The sequence below is a fragment of the Schistocerca serialis genome, chromosome 10 (assembly GCF_023864345.2).
Source record: "Schistocerca serialis cubense isolate TAMUIC-IGC-003099 chromosome 10, iqSchSeri2.2, whole genome shotgun sequence".
Classification (NCBI taxonomy): domain Eukaryota; kingdom Metazoa; phylum Arthropoda; class Insecta; order Orthoptera; family Acrididae; genus Schistocerca; species Schistocerca serialis.
The window spans coordinates 13,741,939-13,763,991 of NC_064647.1; positions in this window are offsets into that span (position 1 = coordinate 13,741,939).

The following is a 22,053-nucleotide window of genomic DNA, read 5'->3' on the forward strand; positions in this document are numbered from 1 at the left end:
TCCCTTGGACCTTCTTATTGACGATGAAACACAGATATTGCATCGGAATTAAATACAAAAGGCACAATGCCGACGTAAATACAAGAAGACTGAATCTTCTTACTGACTATGTTTTGAACATTTCCTGTGAGGCCAGTTTTAGATCCCGATGCTTCAGTATATGTTTACTGTATCCCTTGGACCTTCTTATTGACGATGGAACACAGAAATTGCATCACAATTAAATACAAAAGGCACAATGATGATTTAAGTACATGAAGACTGACTCTTCCTACTGACTATGATTTGAAGATTTCCTGTGAGACCAGTTTTAGATTCCGATGCTTCACTATATGTTTACTGTATCATTCTGACCTTCTTATTGACGATGAAAGACAGAAATTGCATCGGAATTAAATACAAAACGCACAATCCCGACTCAAGTACAAGTAGACCGGCTCTTCATACAGTCTATGTTATGAAGCTTTCCTGTGAGACCGGTTACAGTTTCCGATGCTTCATTTCAGGTTTACTGTATCCCATGGACCTTCTTATTGGCGACGAAACACAGAAATTGAATCAGAATTAAATAGAAAAGACACAATGCAGACTTAAGTTCAAGAAAACAAACTCTTCTTACTGTCTATGTTTTGAACCTTTCCTGTGAGACCAGTTTCAGATTCCGATGCTTCACTTCAGTTTTACTGTATCCCTTGGACCTTCTTATTGACGATGAAACACAGAACGTGCATCGGAATTAAATACAAAAGGCACAATGCCGACTTAAGTACAAGAAGACTGAATCTTCTTACTGCCTGTGTTTTGAACCTATCCTTTGAGACCTGTTTTAAATTACGATGCTTCACTTCAGGTTTACTATATCCCATGAAACTTCTTATTGACGTCGAAACAAAGATATTGCTTCGGAATTACATTGAAAATGCACAATGCGACTTAAGTACAAGAAAACTGACTCTCCTTACTGTCTATGTTTTGAACCATTCCTGTGGCACTAATTATAGATTCCCATGCTTCACTTCAGTTTTTCTGTATCCCTTGGACCTTCTTACTGACGACGAAACACAGAAATTGAATCAGAATTAAATAGAAAAGGCACAATGCTGACTTAAGTACAAGAAAACTAACTCTTCTTACTGTCTATGTTTTGAACCTTTCCTGTGAGAATAGTTTTAGATTCCGATGCTTCGCTTCAGTTTTACTGTATCCCTTGGACCTTCTTATTGACGATGAAACACAGAACGTGCATCGGAATTAAATACAAAAGGCACAATGCCGACTTAAGTACAAGAAGACTGACTCTTCTTACTGCCTGTGTTTTGAACCTTTCCTTTGAGACCTGTTTTAGATTACGATGCTTCACTTCAGGTTTACTATATCCCTTGAAACTTCTTATTGACGTCGAAACAAAGATATTGCTTCGGAATTACATAGAAAATGCACAATGCCGACTTAAGTACAAGAAAACTGACTCTTCTTACTGTCTATGTTTTGAACCATTCCTGTGGCACTAGTTATAGATTCTGATGCTTCACTTCAGTTTTACTGTATCCCTTGGACCTTCTTATTGACGATAAAACGCAGAAATTGCATCAGAACTAAATAGAAAAAGCACAATGCCGACTTAAGTACTAGAAAACTGACTCTTCTTACTGTCTATGTTTTTAACCATTCCTGTGACACTAGTTATGGATTCCGATGCTTCGGTTCAGGTATACTGTATCTCTCTGACCTTCGTATTGACGATGAAACACAGAAATTGCATCGGAATTAATTACAAAAGGCACAATGCCGACTCAAGTACAAGAAGACTGGCTCTTCTTACTGTCTATATTTTGAAACTTTCCTGTGAGACCGGTTACAGTTTCCGATGCTTCACTTCAGGTTTACTGTATCCCTTGGACCTTCCTATTGACGACGAAACACAGAAATTGAATCAGAATTAAATAGAAAAGGCACAATGCAGACTTAAGTACAAGAAAACTAACTCTTCTTACAGTCTATGTTTTGAAACTTTCCTGTGAGACCAGTTTCAGATTCCGATGCTTCACTTCAGTTTTACTGTATCCCTTGAACCTTCTTATTGACGATGAAACACAGAACGTGCATCGGAATTAAATACAAAAGGCACAATGCCGACTTAAGTACAAGAAGACTGAATCTTCTTACTGCCTGTGTTTTGAACCTATCCTTTGAGACCTGTTTTAAATTACGATGCTTCACTTCAGGTTTACTATATCCCATGAAACTTCTTATTGACGTCGAAACAAAGATATTGCTTCGGAATTACATAGAAAATGCACAATGCGACTTAAGTACAAGAAAACTGACTCTCCTTACTGTCTATGTTTTGAACCATTCCTGTGGCACTAATTATAGATTCCGACGCTTCACTTCAGTTTTTCTGTATCCCTTGGACCTTCTTATTGACGACGAAACACAGATATTGAATCAGAATTAAATAGAAAATGCACAATGCTGACTTAAGTACAAGAAAACTAACTCTTCTTACTGTCTATGTTTTGAACCTTTCCTGTGAGAATAGTTTTAGATTCCGATGCTTCACTTCAGTTTTACTGTATCCCTTGGACCTTCTTATTGACGATGAAACACAGAACGTGCATCGGAATTAAATACAAAAGGCACAATGCCGACTTAAGTACAAGAAGACTGACTCTTCTTACTGCCTGTATTTTGAAGCTTTCCTTTGAGACCTGTTTTAGATTACGATGCTTCACTTCAGGTTTACTATATCCCATGAAACTTCTTATTTACGTCGAAACAAAGATATTGCTTCGGAATTACATAGAAAATGCACAATGCCGACTTAAGTACAAGAAAACTGACTCTTCTTACTGTCTATGTTTTGAACCATTCCTGTGGCACTAGTTATAGATTCCGATGCTTCACTTCAGTTTTACTGTATCCCTTGGACCTTCTTATTGACGATAAAACACAGAAATTGCATCAGAATTAAATAGAAAAAGCACAATGCCGACTTAAGTACAAGATAACTGACTCTTCTTACTGTCTATGTTTTTAACCATTCCTGTGACACTAGTTATAGATTCCGATGCTTCGGTTCAGGTATACTGTATCTCTCTGACCTTCGTATTGACGATGAAACACAGAAATTGCATCGGAATTAATTACAAAAGGCACAATGCCGACTCAAGTACAAGAAGACTTGCTCTTCTTACTGTCTATATTTTGAAACTTTCCTGTGAGACCGGTTACAGTTTCCGATGCTTCACTTCAGGTTTACTGTATCCCTTGGACCTTCCTATTGACGACGAAACACAGAAATTGAACCAGAATTAAATAGAAAAGGCACAATGCAGACTTAAGTACAAGAAAACTAACTCTTCTTACTGTCTATGTTTTGAAACTTTCCTGTGAGACCAGTTTCAGATTCCGATGCTTCACTTCAGGTTTACTGTATCCCTTGGACCTTCCTATTGACGACGAAACACAGAATTTGAATCAGAATTAAATAGAAAGGGCACAATGCAGACTTATGTACAAGAAAATTAACTCTTCTTACTGTCTATGTTTTGAAACTTTCCTGTGAGACCAGTTTTAGATTCCGATGCTACACTTCAGTTTTACTGTATCCCTTGGACGTTCTTATTGACAATGAAACACATAAATTGCATCGCAATTAAATACAAAAGGCACAATGCCGACTTAAGTAGAAGAAGACTAACTCTTCTTACTGACTATGATTTGAACATTTCCTGTGAGACCAGTTTTACATTCTGATGCTTCACTATATGTTTACTGTATCCCTTGGACTTCCTTATTGACGATGAAACACAGAAATTGCATAGGAACTAAATACAAAAGGCACAATGCCGACTTAAGTACAAGACGACTGACTCCTCTTACTGACTATGTTTTGAACATTTCCTGTGATACCAGTTTTAGAATACGATGCTTCAGGATATGTTTACTGTATGCCTTATACGTTCTTATTGACGATGAAACGCAGAAATTGCATCACAATTAAATACAAAAGGCACAATGATGACTTAAGTACATGAAGACGGACTCTTCCTACTGACTATGATTTCATGATTTCCTGTGAGACCAGTTTTAGATTCCGATGCTTCGCTATATGTTTACTGTAACCCTCTGACCTTTTTATTGACGATGAATGACAGAAATTGCATCGGAATTAAATACAAAATGCACAATGCCGACTCAAGTATAAGTAGACTGGCTCTTCTTACTGTCTATGTTATGAAGCTTTCCTGTGAGACCGGTTTAAGATTCCGATGCTTCACTTCAGGTTTACTGTATCCCTTGGACCTTCTTATTGACGACGAAACACATAAATTGAATCAGAATTAAATAGAAAAGGCCCAATGCTGACTTAAGTACAAGAAAACTAACTCTTCTTACAGTCTATGTTTTGAACCTTTCCTGTGAGAATAGTTTTAGATTCCGATGCTTCACTTCGGTTTTACTGTATCCCTTGGACCTCCTTATTGACGATGAAACACAGAACGTGCATCGGAATTAAATACAAAAGGCACAATGCCGACTTAAGTACAAGAAGATTGACTCTTCTTACTGCCTGTGTTTTGAACCTTTCCTTTGAGACCTGTTTTAGATTACGATGCTTCACTTCAGGTTTACTATATCCCATGAAACTTCTTATTGACGTCGAAACAAAGATATTGCTTCGGAATTACATAGAAAATGCACAATGCCGACTTCAGTACAAGTAAACTGACTCTCCTTACTGTCTATTTTTTGAACCATTCCTGTGGCACTATTGATAGATTCCGATGCTTCACTTCAGTTTTTCTGTATCCCTTGGACCTTCTTATTGACGACGAAACACAGAAATTGCATCGGAATTAAATAGAAAAACACAATGCCGACTTAAGTACAAGAAAACTGACTCTTCTTACTGTCTATGTTTTTAACCATTCCTGTGACACTAGTTATAGATTCCGATGCTTCGGTTCAGGTATACTGTATATCTCTGACCTTCGTATTGACGATGAAACACAGAAATTGCATCGGAATTAAATACAAAAGGCGCAATGCCGACTCAAGTACAAGAAGACTGGCTCTTCTTACTGTCTATATTTTGAAACTTTCCTGTGAGACCGGTTACAGTTTCCGATGCTTCACTTCAGGTTTACTGTATCCCTTGGACCTTCTTGTTGACGACGAAACACAGAAATTGAATCAGAATTAAATAGAAAAGGCACAATGCAGACTTAAGTACAAGAAAACTAACTCTTCTTACTCTCTATGTTTTTAAACTTTCCTTTAAGACCAGTTTTAGATTCCGATGCTTCACTTCAGTTCTTCTGTATCCCTCTGACCTTCTTATTGACGATGAAAGACAGAAATTGCATCGGAATTAAATACAAAAGGCACAAGGCCGACTCAAGTACAAGTAGACTGGCTCTTCTTACTGTCTATGTTATGAAGCTTTCCTGTGAGACCGGTTTCAGATTGCGATGCTTCAATTCAGGTTTACTGTATCCCTTGGGTATTCTTATTGACGACGAAACACAGAAAATGAATCAGAATTAAATAGAAAAGGCACAATGCTGACTTAAGTACAAGAAAACTAACTCTTCTTACTTTCTATGTTTTGAACCTTTCCTGTGAGACCAGTTATAGATTCCGATGCTTCACTGCAGTCTTACTGTATCCCTTGGAACTTCTTATTGACGCTGAAACATAGAAATTGCATCGGAATTAAATACAAAAGGCACAATGCCGACTTAAGTACAAGAAGACTGACTTTTCTTACTGACTATGTGTTGAATATTTCCTGTGAGACCAGATTTACTTTCTGATGCTTCACTATATGTTTACTGTATCCCTTGCACCTTCTCATTGACGATGAAACAAAGAAATTGCATCGGAATTAAATACAAAAGGCACAATGCCGACTTAAGTACAAGAAGACTGTTTCTTCTTACTGACTATGTTTTGAAAATTTCCTGTAAGACCAGTTTTAGATTCCGATGCTTCAGTATATGATTACTGTATTCCTTGGACCTTCTTATTGACGATGAAACACAGAAATTGCATCAGAATTAAATACAAAAGGCACCATGATGACTTAAGTACATGAAGACTGACTCTTCCAACTCACTATGATTTCAACATTTCCTGTGAGACCAGTTTTAGATTCCGTTGCTTCACTATATGTTTACTGTATCCCTTGGACCTTCTTATCGACGATGAAACACAGAAATTGCATCGGAATTTATTACAAAAGGCACAATGCCGACTCAAGTACAAGTAGACTGGCTCTTCTTACTGTCAATGTTATGAAGCTTTCCTGTGAGACCGGTTTCAGATTCCGATGCTTCTCTTCAGGTTTACTGTATCCCATGGACCTTCTTATTGACGACGAAACATAGAAATTGAATCAGAATTAAATAGAAAAGGCACAATGCTGACTTAAGTACAAGAAAACTAACTCTTCTTACTGTCTATGTTTTGAACCTTTCCTGTGAGACCAGTTTTAGATTCAGATGCTTCACTTCAGATTTACTGTATCCCTTGGACCTTCTTATTGACGATGAAACACAGAAATACAAAAGGCACAATGAAGACTTAAGTACAAGAAGACTGACTCTGCTTACTGACTATGTTTTGAACATTTCCTGTGAGACCAGTTCGACATTCTGATGCTTCACTATATGTTTACTGTATCCCTTGGACCTTCTTATTGACGATGAAACACAGATATTGCATCGGAATTAAATACGAAAGGCACAATGCCGACTTAAGTACAAGAAGACTGACTCTTCTTACTGACTATGTTTTGAACATTTCCTGTGAGACGAGTTTTAGATCCCGATGGTTCTGTATATGTTTACTGTATCCCTTGGACCTTCTTATTGACGATGAAACACAGAAATTGCATCACAATTAAATACAAAAGGCACAATGATGATTTAAGTACATGAAGACTGACTCTTCCTACTGACTATGATTTGAAGATTTTCTGTGAGACCAGTTTTAGATTCCGAAGCTTCACTATATGTTTACTGTATCCCTCTGACCTTCTTATTGACGATGAAAGACAGATATTGCATCGGAATTAAATACAAAACGCACAATCCCGACTGAAGTACAAGTAGACCGGCTCTTCTTACAGTCTATGGTATGAAGCTTTCCTGTGAGACCGGTTACAGTTTCCGATGCTTCACTTCAGGTTTACTGTATCCCTTGGACCTTCTTATTGACGACGAAACACAGAAATTGAATCAGAATTAAATAGAAAAGGCACAATGCAGACTTAAGTACAAGAAATCTAACTCTTCTTACTGCCTATGCTTTGAACCTTTCCTGTGAGACCAGTTTCAGATTCCGATGCTTCACTTCAGTTTTACTGTATACCTTGGACCTTCTTATTGACGATAAAACACAGAAATTGCATCGGAGTTAAATAGAAAAAGCACAATGCCGGCTTAAGTACAAGAAAACTGACTCTTCTTACTGTCTATGTTTTTAACCATTCCTGTGACACTAGTTATAGATTCCGATGCTTCAGTTCAGGTATACTGTATCTCTCTGACCTTCGTATTGACGATGAAACACAGAAATTGCATCGGAATTAAATAGAAAAAGCACAATGCAGACTTAAGTACAAGAAAACTAACTCTTCTTACTGTCTATGTTTTGAACCTTTCCTGTGAGAATGGTTTTAGATTCCGATGCTTCACTCAGTTTTACTGTATCCCTTGGACCTTCTTATTGACGATGAAACACAGAACGTGCATCGGAATTAAATACAAAATGCACAATGCCGACTTAAGTACAAGAAAATTGACTCTTCTTACTGTCTATGTTTTGAACCATTCCTGTGGCACTAGTTATAGATTCCGATGATTCACTTCAGTTTTTCTGTATCCCTCTGACCTTATGGACGATGAAAGACAGAAATTGGATCGGAATTAAACAACAAAAGGCACAAGGCCGACTCAAGTACAAGTACACGGGCTCTTCTTACTGTCTATGTAATGAAGCTTTCCTGTGAGACCGGTCTCACATTGCGATGCTTCAATTCAGGTTTACTGTATCCCTTGGGCCTTCTTATTGACGACGAAACACAGAAATTGAATCAGAATTAAATAGAAAAGGCACAATGCTGACTTAAGTGCAAGAAAACTAACTCTTCTTACTGTCTATGTTTTGAACCTTTCCTGTGAGACCAGTTATAGATTCTGATGCTTCACTTCAGTTTTACTGTATCCCATGGAACTTCTTATTGACGCTGAAACTTAGAAATTGCATCGGAATTAAATACAAAAGGCACAATGCCGACTTAAGTACAAGAAGACTGACTCTTCTTACTGACTATGTTTGAATATTTCCTGTGAGACCAGTTTTAGATTCCGATGCTTCAGTATATGTTTACTGTATCCCTTGGACCTTCTTATAGACGATGAAACACTTAAATTGCATCAGAATTAAATAAAAAGGGCACAATGATGATTTAAGTACATGGAGACTGACTCTTCCTTCTGACTATGATTTCAACATTTTCTGTGAGACTAGTTATAGATTCCGATGCTTCACTATATGTTTACTGTATCCCTCTGACCTTTTTATTGACGATGAATGACAGAAATTTCATCGGAATTAAATACAAAATGCACAATGCCGACTCAAGTTCAAGTAGACTGGCTCTTCTTACTGTCAATGTTATGAAGCTTTCCTGTGAGACCGGTTTAAGATTCCGATGCTTCACTTCAGGTTTAGTGTATCCCTTGGACCTTCTTATTGACGACGAAACACAGAAATTGAATCAGAAATAAATAGAAAAGGCACAATGCTGACTTAAGTACAAGAAAAGTAACTCTTCTTACTGTCTATGTTTTGAAACTTTCCTGTGAGAATAGTTTTAGATTCCGATGATTCACTTCAGTTTTACTGTATCCCTTGGACCTTCTTATTGACGATGAAACACAGAACGTGCATCGGAATTAAATACAAAAGGCACAATGCCGACTTAAGTACAAGAAGACTGACTCTTCTTACTGCCTGTGTTTTGAACCTTTCCTTTGAGACCTGTTTCAGATTACGATGCTTCACTTCATGTTTACTATATCCCAAGAAACTTCTTATTGACGTCGAAACAAAGATATTGCTTCGGAATTACATAGAAAATGCACAATGCAGACTTAAGTACAAGGAAACTGACTCTTCTTACTGTCTATGTTTTGAACCATTCCTGTGGCACTAGTTATAGATTTCGATGCTTCACTTTAGTTTTTCTGTATCCCTCTGACCTTCTTATTGACGATGAAAGACAGAAATGGCATCGGAATTAAATACAAAAGGCACAAGGCCGATTCAAGTACAAGTAGACTGGCTCTTCTTACTGTCTATGTTATGAAGCTTTCCTGTGAGACCGGTTTCAGATTGCGATGCTTCAATTCAGGTTTACTGAATCCCCTGGGTATTCTTATTGACGACGAAACACAGAAAATGAATCAGAATTAAATAGAAAAGGCACAATGCTGACTTAAGTACAAGAAAACTAACTCTTCTTACTGTCTATGTTTTGAACCCTTCCTGTGAGACCAGTTTTAGATTCCGATGCTTCACTGCAGTTTTACTGTATCCCTTGGAACTTCTTATTGACGCTGAAACATAGAAATTGCATCGGAATTAAATACAAAAGGCACAATGCCGACTTAAGTACAAGAAGACTGACTCTTCTTACTGACTTTGTTTTGAATATTTCCTGTGAGACCAGTTTTACTTTCTGATGCTTCACTGTATGTTTACTGTATCCCTTGGACCTTCTTATTGACGATGAAACAAAGAAATTGCATCGGAATTAAATACAAAAGGCACAATGCCGACTTAAGTACAAGAAGACTGACTCTTCTTACTGACTATGTTTAAAAAATTTCCTGTAAGACCAGTTTTAGATTCCGATGCTTCAGTATATGATTACTGTATCCCTTGGACCTTCTTATTGACGATGAAACACAGAAATTGCATCAGAATTAAATAAAAAGGGCACAATGATGATTTAAGTACATGGAGACTGACTCTTCCTTCTGACTATGAATTCAACATTTCCTGTGAGACCAGTTATAGATTCCGATGCTTCACTATATGTTTACTGTATCCCTCCGACCTTCTTATTGACGATGAAAGACAGAAATAGCATCGGAATTAAATATAAAAGGCACAATGCCGACTCAAGTACAAGTATACTGGCAATTCTTACTGTCTAAGGTATGAAGCTTTCCTGTGAGACCGGTTTCAGATTCCGATGCTTCACTTCAGGTTTACTGTATGCCTTAGACCTTCTTATTGACGACGAAACACAAATATTGAATCAGAATTAAATAGAAAAGGCACAATGCTGACTTAAGTACAAGAAAACTAAATCTTCTTACTGTCTATGTTTTGAACCTTTCCTGTGAGACCAGTTTTAGATTCCGATGCTTCACTTCAGTTTTACTGTATCCCTTGGACCTTCTTATTGACGATGAAACACAGAAATACAAAAGGCACAATGAAGACTTAAGTAGAAGAAGACTGACTCTTCTTACTGACTATGTTTTGAACATTTCCTGTGAGACCAGTTCGACATTATGATGCTTCACTATATGTTTACTGTATCCCTTGGACCTTCTTATTGACGATGAAACACAGATATTGCATCGGAATTAAATACAAAAGGCAGAATGCCGACTTAAGTACAAGAAGACTGACTCTTCTTACTGACTATGTTTTGAACATTTCCTGTGAGACCAGTTTTAGATCCCGATGGTTCAGTATATGTTTACTGTATTCCTTGGACCTTCTTATTGACGATGAAACACAGAAATTGCATCACAATTAAATACAAAAGGCACAAGGATGATTTAAGACATGAAGACTGACTCTTCCTACTGACTATGATTTGAAGATTTCCTGTGAGACCAGTTTTAGATTCCGATGCTTCACTATATGTTTACTGTATCCCTCTGACCTTCTTATTGTCGATGAAAGACAGATATTGCATCGGAATTAAATACAAAACGCACAATCCCGACTCAAGTACAAGTAGACCGGCTCTTCTTACACTCTATGGTATGAAGCTTTCCTGTGAGACCGGTTACAGTTTCCGATACTTCACTTCAGGTTTACTGTATCCCTTGGAACTTCTTATTGACGACGAAATACAGAAATTGAATCAGAATTAAATAGAAAAGGCACAATGCAGACTTAAGTACAAGAAAACTAACTCTTCTTACTGGCTATGTTTTGAACCTTTCCTGTGAGACCAGTTTCAGATTCCGATGCTTCACTTCAGTTTTACTGTATCCCTTGGGCCTTCTTATTGACGACGAAACACAGAAATTGAATCAGAATTAAATAGAAAAGGCACAATGCTGACTTAAGTACAAGAAAACTAACTCTTCTTACTGTCTATGTTTTGAACCTTTCCTGTGAGACCAGTTATAGGTTCCGATGCTTCACTTCAGTTTACTGTATCCCTTGGAACTTCTTATTGACGCTGAAACATAGAAATTGCATCGGAATTAAATACAAAAGGCACAATGGCGACTTAAGTACAAGAAGACTGACTCTTCTTACTGACTATGTTTGAATATTTCCTGTGAGACCAGTTTTAGATTCCGATGCTTCAGTATATGTTTACTGTATCCCTTGGACCTTCTTGTAGACGATGTAACACCGAAATTGCATCAGAATTAAATAAAAAGGGCACAATGATGATTTAAGTACATGGAGACTGACTCTTCCTTCTGACTATGATTTCAACATTTCCTGTGAGACTAGTTATAGATTCCGATGCTTCACTATATGTTTACTGTATCCCTAGGACCCTCTTATCGACGATGAAACACGGGAATTGCATCGGAATTAAATACAAGGGGCACAATGATGACTTAAGTACATGAAGACGAACTCTTCCTACTCACTATGATTTCAACATTTCCTGTGAGACCAGTTTTAGATTTCGATGCTTCACTATATGTTTACTGTATGCCTCTGACCTTCTTATTGACGATGAAAAACAGAAATTGCATCGGAATTAAATATAAAAGGCACAATGCCGACTCATGTACAAGTAGACTGGCAATTCTTACTGTCTATGTTATGAAGCTTTCCTGTGAGGCCGGTTTCAGATTCCGATGCTTCACTTCAGGTTTACTGTATGCCTTGGACCTTGTAATTGACGACGAAACACAGATATTGAATCAGAATTAAATAGAAAAGGCACAGTGCTGACTTAAGTACAAGAAAACTAAATCTTCTAACTGTCTATGTTTTGAACCTTTCCTGTGAGACCAGTTTTAGATTCCGATGTTTCACTTCAGTTTTACTGTATCCCTTGGACCTTCTTATTGACGATGAAACACAGAAATTGCTTCAGAATTAAATAGAAAAGGCACAATAATTACTTAAGTACATGAAGACTGACTCTTCCTACTGACTATGATTTCAACATTTCGTGTGAGACCAGGTTTCGATTCCGATGCTTCACTATATGTTTACTGTATCCCTTGGACCTTCTTATCGACGATAAAACACAGAAATTTCATCGGAATTAAATACAAGAGGCACAATGCCGACTCAAGTATAAGTAGACTGGCTCTTCATACTGTCTATGTTATGAAGCTATCCTGTGAGACCGGTTTAAGATTCCGATGCTTCACTTTAGGTTTACTGTATCCCTTGGACCTTCTTATTGACGACGAAACACAGAAATTGAATCAGAATTAAATAGAAAAGGCACAATGCTGACTTAAGTACAACAAAAGTAACTCTTCTTACTGTCTATGTTTTGAACCTTTCCTGTGAGAATAGTTTTAGATTCCGATGCTTCATTTCAGTTTTACTGTTTCCCTTGGACCTTCTTATTGACGATGAAACACAGAACGTGCATCGGAATTAAATACAAAAGGCACAATGCCGACTTATGTACAAGAAGACTGACTCTTCTTACTGCCTGTGTTTTGAACCTTTCCTTTGAGACCTGTTTTAGATTACGATGCTTCACTTCATGTTTACTATATCCCAAGAAACTTCTTATTGACGTCGAAACAAAGATATTGCTTCGGAATTACATAGAAAATGCACAATGCAGACTTAACTACAAGAAAACTGACTCTTCTTACTGTCTATGTTTTGAACCATTCCTGTGGCACTAGTTATAGATTCCGATGCTTCACTTCAGTTTTTCTGTATCCCTCTGACCTTCTTATTGACGATGAAAGACAGAAATGGCATCGGAATTAAATACAAAAGGCACAAGGCCGACTCAAGTACAAGTAGACTGGCTCTTCTTACTGTCTAAGTTATGAAGCTTTCCTGTGAGAGCGGTTTCAGATTGCGATGCTTCAATTCAGGTTTACTGAATCCCCTGGGTATTCTTATTGACGACGAAACACAGAAAATGAATCAGAATTAAATAGAAAAGGCACAATGCTGACTTAAGTACAAGAAAACTAACTCTTCTTACTGTCTATGTTTTGAACCCTTCCTGTGAGACCAGTTTTAGATTCCGATGCTTCACTGCAGTTTTACTGTATCCCTTGGAACTTCTTATTGACGCTGAAACATAGAAATTGCATCGGAATTAAATACAAAAGGCACAATGCCGACTTAAGTACAAGAAGACTGACTTGTCTTACTGACTATGTTTTGAATATTTCCTGTGAGACCAGTTTTACTTTCTGATGCTTCACTGTATGTTTACTGTATCCCTTGGACCTTCTTATTGACGATGAAACAAAGAAATTGCATCGGAATTAAATACAAAAGGCACAATGCCGACTTAAGTACAAGAAGACTGACTCTTCTTACTGACTATGTTTAAAAAATTTCCTGTAAGACCAGTTTTAGATTCCGATGCTTCAGTATATGATTACTGTATCCCTAGGACCTTCTTATTGACGATGAAACACAGAAATTGCATCACAATTAAATACAAAAGGCACAAGGATGATTTAAGTACATGAAGACTGACTCTTCCTACTGACTATGATTTGAAGATTTCCTGTGAGACCAGTTTTAGATTCCGATGCTTCACTATATGTTTACTGTATCCCTCTGACCTTCTTATTGACGATGAAAGACAGATATTGCATCGGAATTAAATACAAAACGCACAATCCCGACTCAAGTACAAGTAGACCGGCTCTTCTAACAGTCTATGGTATGAAGCTTTCCTGTGAGACCGGTTACAGTTTCCGATGCTTCACTTCAGGTTTACTGTATCCCTTGGACCTTCTTATTGACGACGAAACACAGAAATTGAATCAGAATTATATAGAAAATGCACAATGCCGACTTAAGTACAAGAAAACTGACTCTTCTTACTGTCTATGTTTTGAACCATTCCTGTGGCACTAGTTATAGATTCCGATGATTCACTTCAGTTTTTCTGTATCCCTCTGACCTTCTTATTGACGTTGAAGGACAGAAATTGCATCGGAATTAAATACAAAAGGCACAAGGCCGACTCAAGTACAAGTACACTGGCTCTTCTTACTGTGTATGTTATGAAGCTCTCCTGTGAGACCGGTTTCAGATTGCGATGCTTCAATTCAGGTTTACTGTATCCCTTGGGCCTTCTTATTGACGACGAAACACAGAAATTGAATCAGAATTAAATAGAAAAGGCACAATGCTGACTTAAGTACAAGAAAACTAACTCTTCTTACTGTCTATGTTTTGAACCTTTCCTGTGAGACCAGTTATAGATTCCGATGCTTCATTCAGTTTTACTGTATCCCTTGGAACTTCTTATTGACGCTGAAACATAGAAATTGCATCGGAATTAAATACAAAAGGCACAATGCCGACTTAAGTACAAGAAGACTGACTCTTCTTACTGACTATGTTTGAATATTTCCTGTGAGACCAGTTTTAGATTCCGATGCTTCACTATATGTTTACTGTATCCCTAGGACCCTCTTATCGACGATGAAACACGGAAATTGCATCGGAATTAAGTACAAAGGGCACAATGATGACTTAAGTACATGAAGACGAACTCTTCCTACTCACTATGATTTCAACATTTCCAGTGAGACCAGTTTTAGATTCCGATGCTTCACTATATGTTTACTGTATGCCTCTGACCTTCTTATTGACGATGAAAGACAGGAATTGCATCGGAATTAAATATAAAAGGCACAATGCCGACTCATGTACAAGTAGACTGGCAATTCTTATTGTCTATGTTATGAAGCTTTCCTGTGAGACCGGTTTCAGATTCCGATGCTTCACTTCAGGTTTACTGTATGCCTTGGACCTTCTTATTGACGACGAAACACAGATATTGAATCAGAATTAAATAGAAAAGGCACAGTGCTGACTTAAGTACAAGAAAACTAAATCTTCTAACTGTCTATGTTTTGAACCTTTCCTGTGAGACCAGTTTTAGATTCCGATGCTTCACTTCAGTTTTACTGTATCCCTTGGACTTTCTTATTGACGATGAAACACAGAAATTGCTTCAGAATTAAATAGAAAAGGCACAATAATTACTTAAGTACATGAAGACTGACTCTTCCTACTGACTATGATTTCAACATTTCGTGTGAGACCAGTTTTCGATTCCGATGCTTCACTATATGTTTACTGTATCCCTTGGACCTTCTTATCGACGATGAAACACAGAAATTGCATCGGAAATAAATACAAAATGCACAATGCCGACTCAAGTACAAGTAGACTGGCACTTCATACTGTCTATGTTATGAAGCTATCCTGTGAGACCGGTTTCAGATTCCGATGCTTCACTTCAGGTTTACTGTATCCCTTGGACCTTCTTATTGACGACGAAACACAGAAATTGTTTCAGAATTAAATAGATAAGGCACAATGCTGACTTAAGTACAACAAAAATAACTCTTCTACTGTCTATGTTTTGAAACTTTCCTGTGAGACTTGTTTTAGATTCCGATGCTTCACTTCAGTTTTACTGTATCCCTTGGACCTTCTTATTGACGATGAAACACAGAAATCGCATCGGAATTAAATACAAAAGGCACAATGAAGACTTATGTACAAGAAGACTGACCTCTTCTTACTGACTATGTTTTAAACATTTCCTGTGAGACCAGTTTAACATTCTGATGCTTCACTATATGTTTACTGTATCCCTTGGAATTTCTTATTGACGATGAAACACAGAATTTGCATCGGAATTAAATACAAAAGACACTATTCCGACTTAAGTTCAAGAAGACTGACTCATCTTACTGACTATGTTTTTAACATTTCCTGCGAGACCAGTATTAGATTCTGATGCTTCAGTATGTGTTTACTGTATTCCTTGGACCTTCTTATTGACGATGAAACACAGAAATTGCATCAGAATTGAATACAAAAGGCACAATGATGACTTAAGTACATGAAGACGGACTCTTCCTACTGACTATGATTTCAAGATTTCCTGTGAGACCAGGTTTAGATTCTGATGCTTCACTATATGTTTACTGTATCCCTATGACCTTCTAAATGACGATGAAAGAATGAAATTGCATCGGAATTAAATACAAAAGGCACAATGCCGACTCAAGTACAAGTAGACTGGCTCTTCTTACTGTCTATGTTATGAAGCCTTCCTGTGAGACCGGTTTCAGATTCCGTTGCTTCACTTCAGGTTTACTGTATCCCTTGGACCTTCTTATTGACGATGAAACACAGAAGGTGCATCGGAATTAAATACAAAAGGCACAATGCCGACTTAAGTACAAGAAGACGGACTCTTCGTACTGCCTGTGTTTTGAACCTTTCCTGTGAGACCGGTTTTAGATTCTGATGCTTCACTTCAGGTTTACTGTATCCCATGGACCGTCTTATTGACGTCGAAACAAAGAAATTGCATCGGAATTAAATAGAAAAGCCACAATGCCGACTTAAGTACAAGAAAGTGACTCTTCTTACTGTCTAAGTTTTGAACCATTCCTGTGAGACCAGTTTTTGATTCCGATGCTTCATTTCAGTTATACTGTATCCCTTGGAACTTCTTATTGACGATGAAACATAGAAATTGAATCGGAATTAAATATAAAAGGCACAATGCCGACTTAGGTACAAGAAGACTGACTCTACTTACTGACTATGTTTTGAACATTTCCTGTGAGACCAGTTTTACATTCTGATGCTTCACTATATGTTTACTGTATCCCTTGCACCTTCTTATTGACGATGAAACACACAAATTGCATCGGAATTAAATACAAAAGGCACAATGCCGACTCAAGTACAAGTAGACTGGCTCTTCTTACAGTCTATGTTATGAAGCTTTCCTGTGAGACCGGTTTCAGATTCCGATGCCTCACTTCAGGTTTACTGTATCCCTTGGACCTTCTTATAGACGACGAAACACAGAAATTGAATCAGAATTAAATAGAAAAGTTACAATGCTGACTTAAGTACAAGAAAACTAACTCTTCTTACTGTCTATGTTTTGAAACTATTCTGTGAGCTAAGTTTTAGATTCCGATGCTTCACTTCAGTTTTACTGAATCCCTTGGACGTTCTTATTGACAATGAAACACCTAAATTGCATCGCAATTAAATACAAAAGGCACAATGCCGACTTAAGTACAAGAAGACTGACTCTTCTTACTGACTATGTTTTGAACATTTACTGTGAGACCAGTTTTACATTCTGATGCTTCACTATATGTTTACTGTATCCCTTGGACTTTCTTATTGACGATGAAACACAGAAATTGCATCAGAATTAAATACAAAAGGGACAATGCCGACTTAAGTACAAGACGACTGACTCTTCTTACTGACTATATTCGAACATTTCCTGTGATACCAGTTTTAGATTCCGATGCTTCACTATATGTTAACTGTATCCCTAATACCTTCTTATTGACGATGAAACACAGAAATTGCATCACAATTAAAGACAAAAGGCACAATGATGACTTAAGTACATGAAGACGGACTCTTCCTACAGACTATCATTTCAAGATTTCCTGTGAGACCAGTTTTAGATTCCGATGCTTCGCTATATGTTTACTGTATCCCTCTGACCTTTTTATTGACCATGAATGACAGAAATTGCATCGGAATTAAATGCAAAATGCACAATGCCGACTAAAGTACAAGTAGACTGCCTCTTCTTACTGTCTATGTTATGAAGCTTTCCTGTGAGACCGGTTTCAGATTCCGATGCTTCACTTCAGGTTTACTGTATCCCTTGGACCTTTCTTATTGTCGACGAAACACAGAAATTGAATCAGAATTAAATAGAAAAGGCACTATGCTGACTTAAGTACAAGAAAACTAACTCTTCTTACTGTCTTTGCTTTGAACCTTTCCTGTGAGAATAGTTTTAGATTCCGATGCTTCACTTCAGTTTTACTGTATCCCTTGGACTTTCTAATTGACGATGAAACACAGAACGTGCATCGGAATTAAATACAAAAGGCACAATGCCGACTTAAGTACAAGAAGACTGACTCTTCTTACTGCCTGTGTTTTGAACCTTTCCTTTGAGACCTGTTTTAGATTCCGATGCTTCACTTCAGGTTTACTATATCCCATGAAACTTCTTATTGACGTCGAAACAAAGATATTGCTTCGGAATTAAATAGAAAATGCACAATGCCGACTTAAGTACAAAAAACTGACTCTTCTTACTGTCTATGATTTGAACCATTCCTGTGGCACTAGTTATAGATTCCGATGCTTCACTTCAGTTTTTCTGTATCCCTCTGACCTTCTTATTGACGATGAAAGACAGAAATTGCATCGGAATTAAATACAAAAGGCACAAGGCCAACTCAAGTACAAGTACACTGGCTCTTCTTACTGTCTATGTTATGAAGCTTTCCTGTGAGACCGGTTTCAGTTTGCGATGCATCAATCCAGGTTTACTGTATCCCTTGGGCCTTCTTATTGACAACGAAACACAGAAATTGAATCAGAATTAAATAGAAAAGGCACAATGCTGACTTAAGTACAAGAAAACTAACTCTTCTTACTGTCTATGTTTTGAACCTTTCCTGTGAGACCAGTTTTAGATTCCGATGCTTCACTTCAGTTTTACTGTATCCCTTGGAACTTCTTATTGACGCGGAAACATAGAAATTGCATCGGAATTAAATACAAAAGGCACAATGCCGACTTAAGTACAAGAAGACTGACTCTTCTTACTGACTATGTTTTCAATATTTCCTGTGAGACCAGTTTTACATTCTGATTCTTCACTATATGTTTACTGTATCCCTTGGACCTTCATATTGACGATGAAACAAAGAAATTGCATCGGAATTAAATACAAAAGGCACAATGCCGACTTAAGTACAAGAAGACTGACTCTTCTTACTGACTATGTTTTGAAAATTTTCTGTAAGACCAGTTTTAGATTCCGATGCTTCAGTATATGTTTACTGTATCCCTTGGACCTTCTTATTGACGATGAAACACAGAAATTGCATCAGAATTAAATACAAAAGGCACAATGATGACTTAAGTGCATGAAGACTGACTCTTCCTACTCACTATGATTTCAACATTTCCTGTGAGACCAGTTTTAGATTCCGATGCTTCACTATATGTTTACTGTATCCCTTGGACCTTCTTATCGACGATGAAACACAGATATTGCATCGGAATTAAATACAAAAGGCACAATGCCGACTTAAGTACAAGAAGACTGACTCTTCTTACTGACTATGCTTTGAAAATTTTCTGTAAGACCAGTTTTAGATTCCGATGCTTCACTATATGTTTACTGTATCCCTCTGACCTTCTTATTGACGATGAAAGACAGAAATTGCATCGGAATTAAATACAAAAGGCACAATGCCGACTCAAGTACAAGAAGACTGGCCCTTCTTACTGTCTATGTTTTCAAACTTTCCTGTGAGACCGGTTACAGGTTCCGATGCTTCACTTCAGGTTTACTGTATCCCTTGGACCTTCTTATTGACGACGAAACATAGAAATTGAATCAGAATTAAATAGAAAAAGCACTATGCTGACTTAAGTACAAGAAAACTGACTCTTCTTACTGTCTATGTTTCTAACCATTCCTGTGACACTAGTTATAGATTCCGATGCTTCAGTTCAGGTATACTGTATCTCTCTGACCTTCGTATTGACGATGAAACACAGAAATTGCATCGGAATTAAATACAAAAGGCACAATGCCGACTCAAGTACAAGAAGACTGACCCTTCTTACTGCCTGTGTTTTGAACCTTTCCTTTGAGACCTGTTTTCGATTCCGATGCTTCACTTCAGGTTTACTATATCCCATGAAACTTCTTATTAACGTCAAAACAAAGAAATTGCTTCGGAATTAAATAGATAATGCACAATGCCGACTTAAGTACAAGAAAACTGACTCTTCTTACTGTCTAATTTTTGAACCACTCCTGTGGCACTAGTTATAGATTCCGATGCTTCACTTCAGTTTTTCTGTATCCCTCTGACCTTCTTATTGACGATGAAAGACAGAAATTGCATCGGAATTAAATACAAAAGGCACAAGGCCGACTCAAGTACAAGTAGACTGGCTCTTCTTACTGTCTATGTTATGAAGCTTTCCTGTGAGACCAGTTTTAGATTCCGATTCTTCACTTCAGTTTTACTGTATCCCTTGGAACTTCTTATTGACGCAGAAACATAGAAATTGCATCGGAATTAAATACAAAAGGCAAAATGCAGACTTAAGTACAAGAAGACTGGCTCTTCTTACTGTCTATGTTTTGAAACTTTCCTGTGGGACCGGTTACAGTTTCCGAGGCTTCACTTCAGGTTTACTGTATCCCTTGGACCTTCTTATAGACGACAAAACACAGAAATTGAATTAGAATTAAATAGAAAAGGTACTATGCTGACTTAAGTACAAGAAAACTAACTCTTCTTACTGTCTATGTTTTGAAACTTTCCTGTGAGACCAGTTTTAGATTCCGATGCTTCACTTCAGTTTTACTGTATCCCTTGGACGTTCATATTGACAATGAAACACATAAATTGCATCGCAATTAAATACAAAAGGCACAATGCCGACTGAAGTACAAGTAGACTGGCTCTTCTTACTGTCTATGTTATGAAGCTTACCTGTGAGACCGGTTTCAGGTTCCGATGCTTCACTTCAGGTTTACTGTATCCCTTGGACCTTCTTATTGACGATAAAACACAGAAATTGCATCGGAATTAAATAGAAAAAGCACAATGCCGACTTAAGTACAAGAAAACTGACTCTTCTTACTGTCCATGTTTCTAACCATTCCTGTGACACTAGTTATAGATTCCGATGCTTCAGTTCAGGTCTACTGTATCTCTCTGACCTTCGTATTGACGATGAAACACAGAAATTGCATCGGAATTAAATACAAAAGGCACAATGCCGACTCAAGTACAAGAAGACTGGCTCTTCTTACTGTCTATGTTTTCAACCTTTCCTGTGAGACCGGTTACAGTTTCCGATGCTTCAGTTCAGGTTTACTGTATCCCTTGGACCTTCTTATTGACGACGAAACACAGAAATTGAATCAGAATTAAATAGAAAAGGCACAATGTAGACTTAAGTACAAGAAAACTAACTCTTCTTACTGTCTATGTTTTGAACCTTTACTGTGAGAATAGTATTATATTCCGATGCTTCACTCAGTTTTACTGTATCCCTTGGACCTTCTTATTGACGATGAAACACAGAACGTGCATCGGAATTAAATACAAAAGGCACAATGCCTACTTAAGTACAAGAAGACTGACCCTTCTTACTGCCTGTGTTTTGAACCTTTCCTTTGAGACCTGTTTTCGATTCCGATGCTTCACTTCAGGTTTACTATATCCCATGAAACTTCTTATTAACGTCAAAACAAAGAAATTGCTTCGGAATTAAATAGAAATTGCACAATGCTGACTTATGTACAAGAAAACTAACTCTTCTTACTGTCTAAGTTTTGAACCTTTCCTGTGAGACCAGTTTTAGATTCCGATTCTTCACTTCAGTTTTATTGTATCCCTTGGAACTTCTTATTGACGCAGAAACATAGAAATTGCATCGGAATTAAATACAAAAGGCACAATGCCGACTTAAGTACAA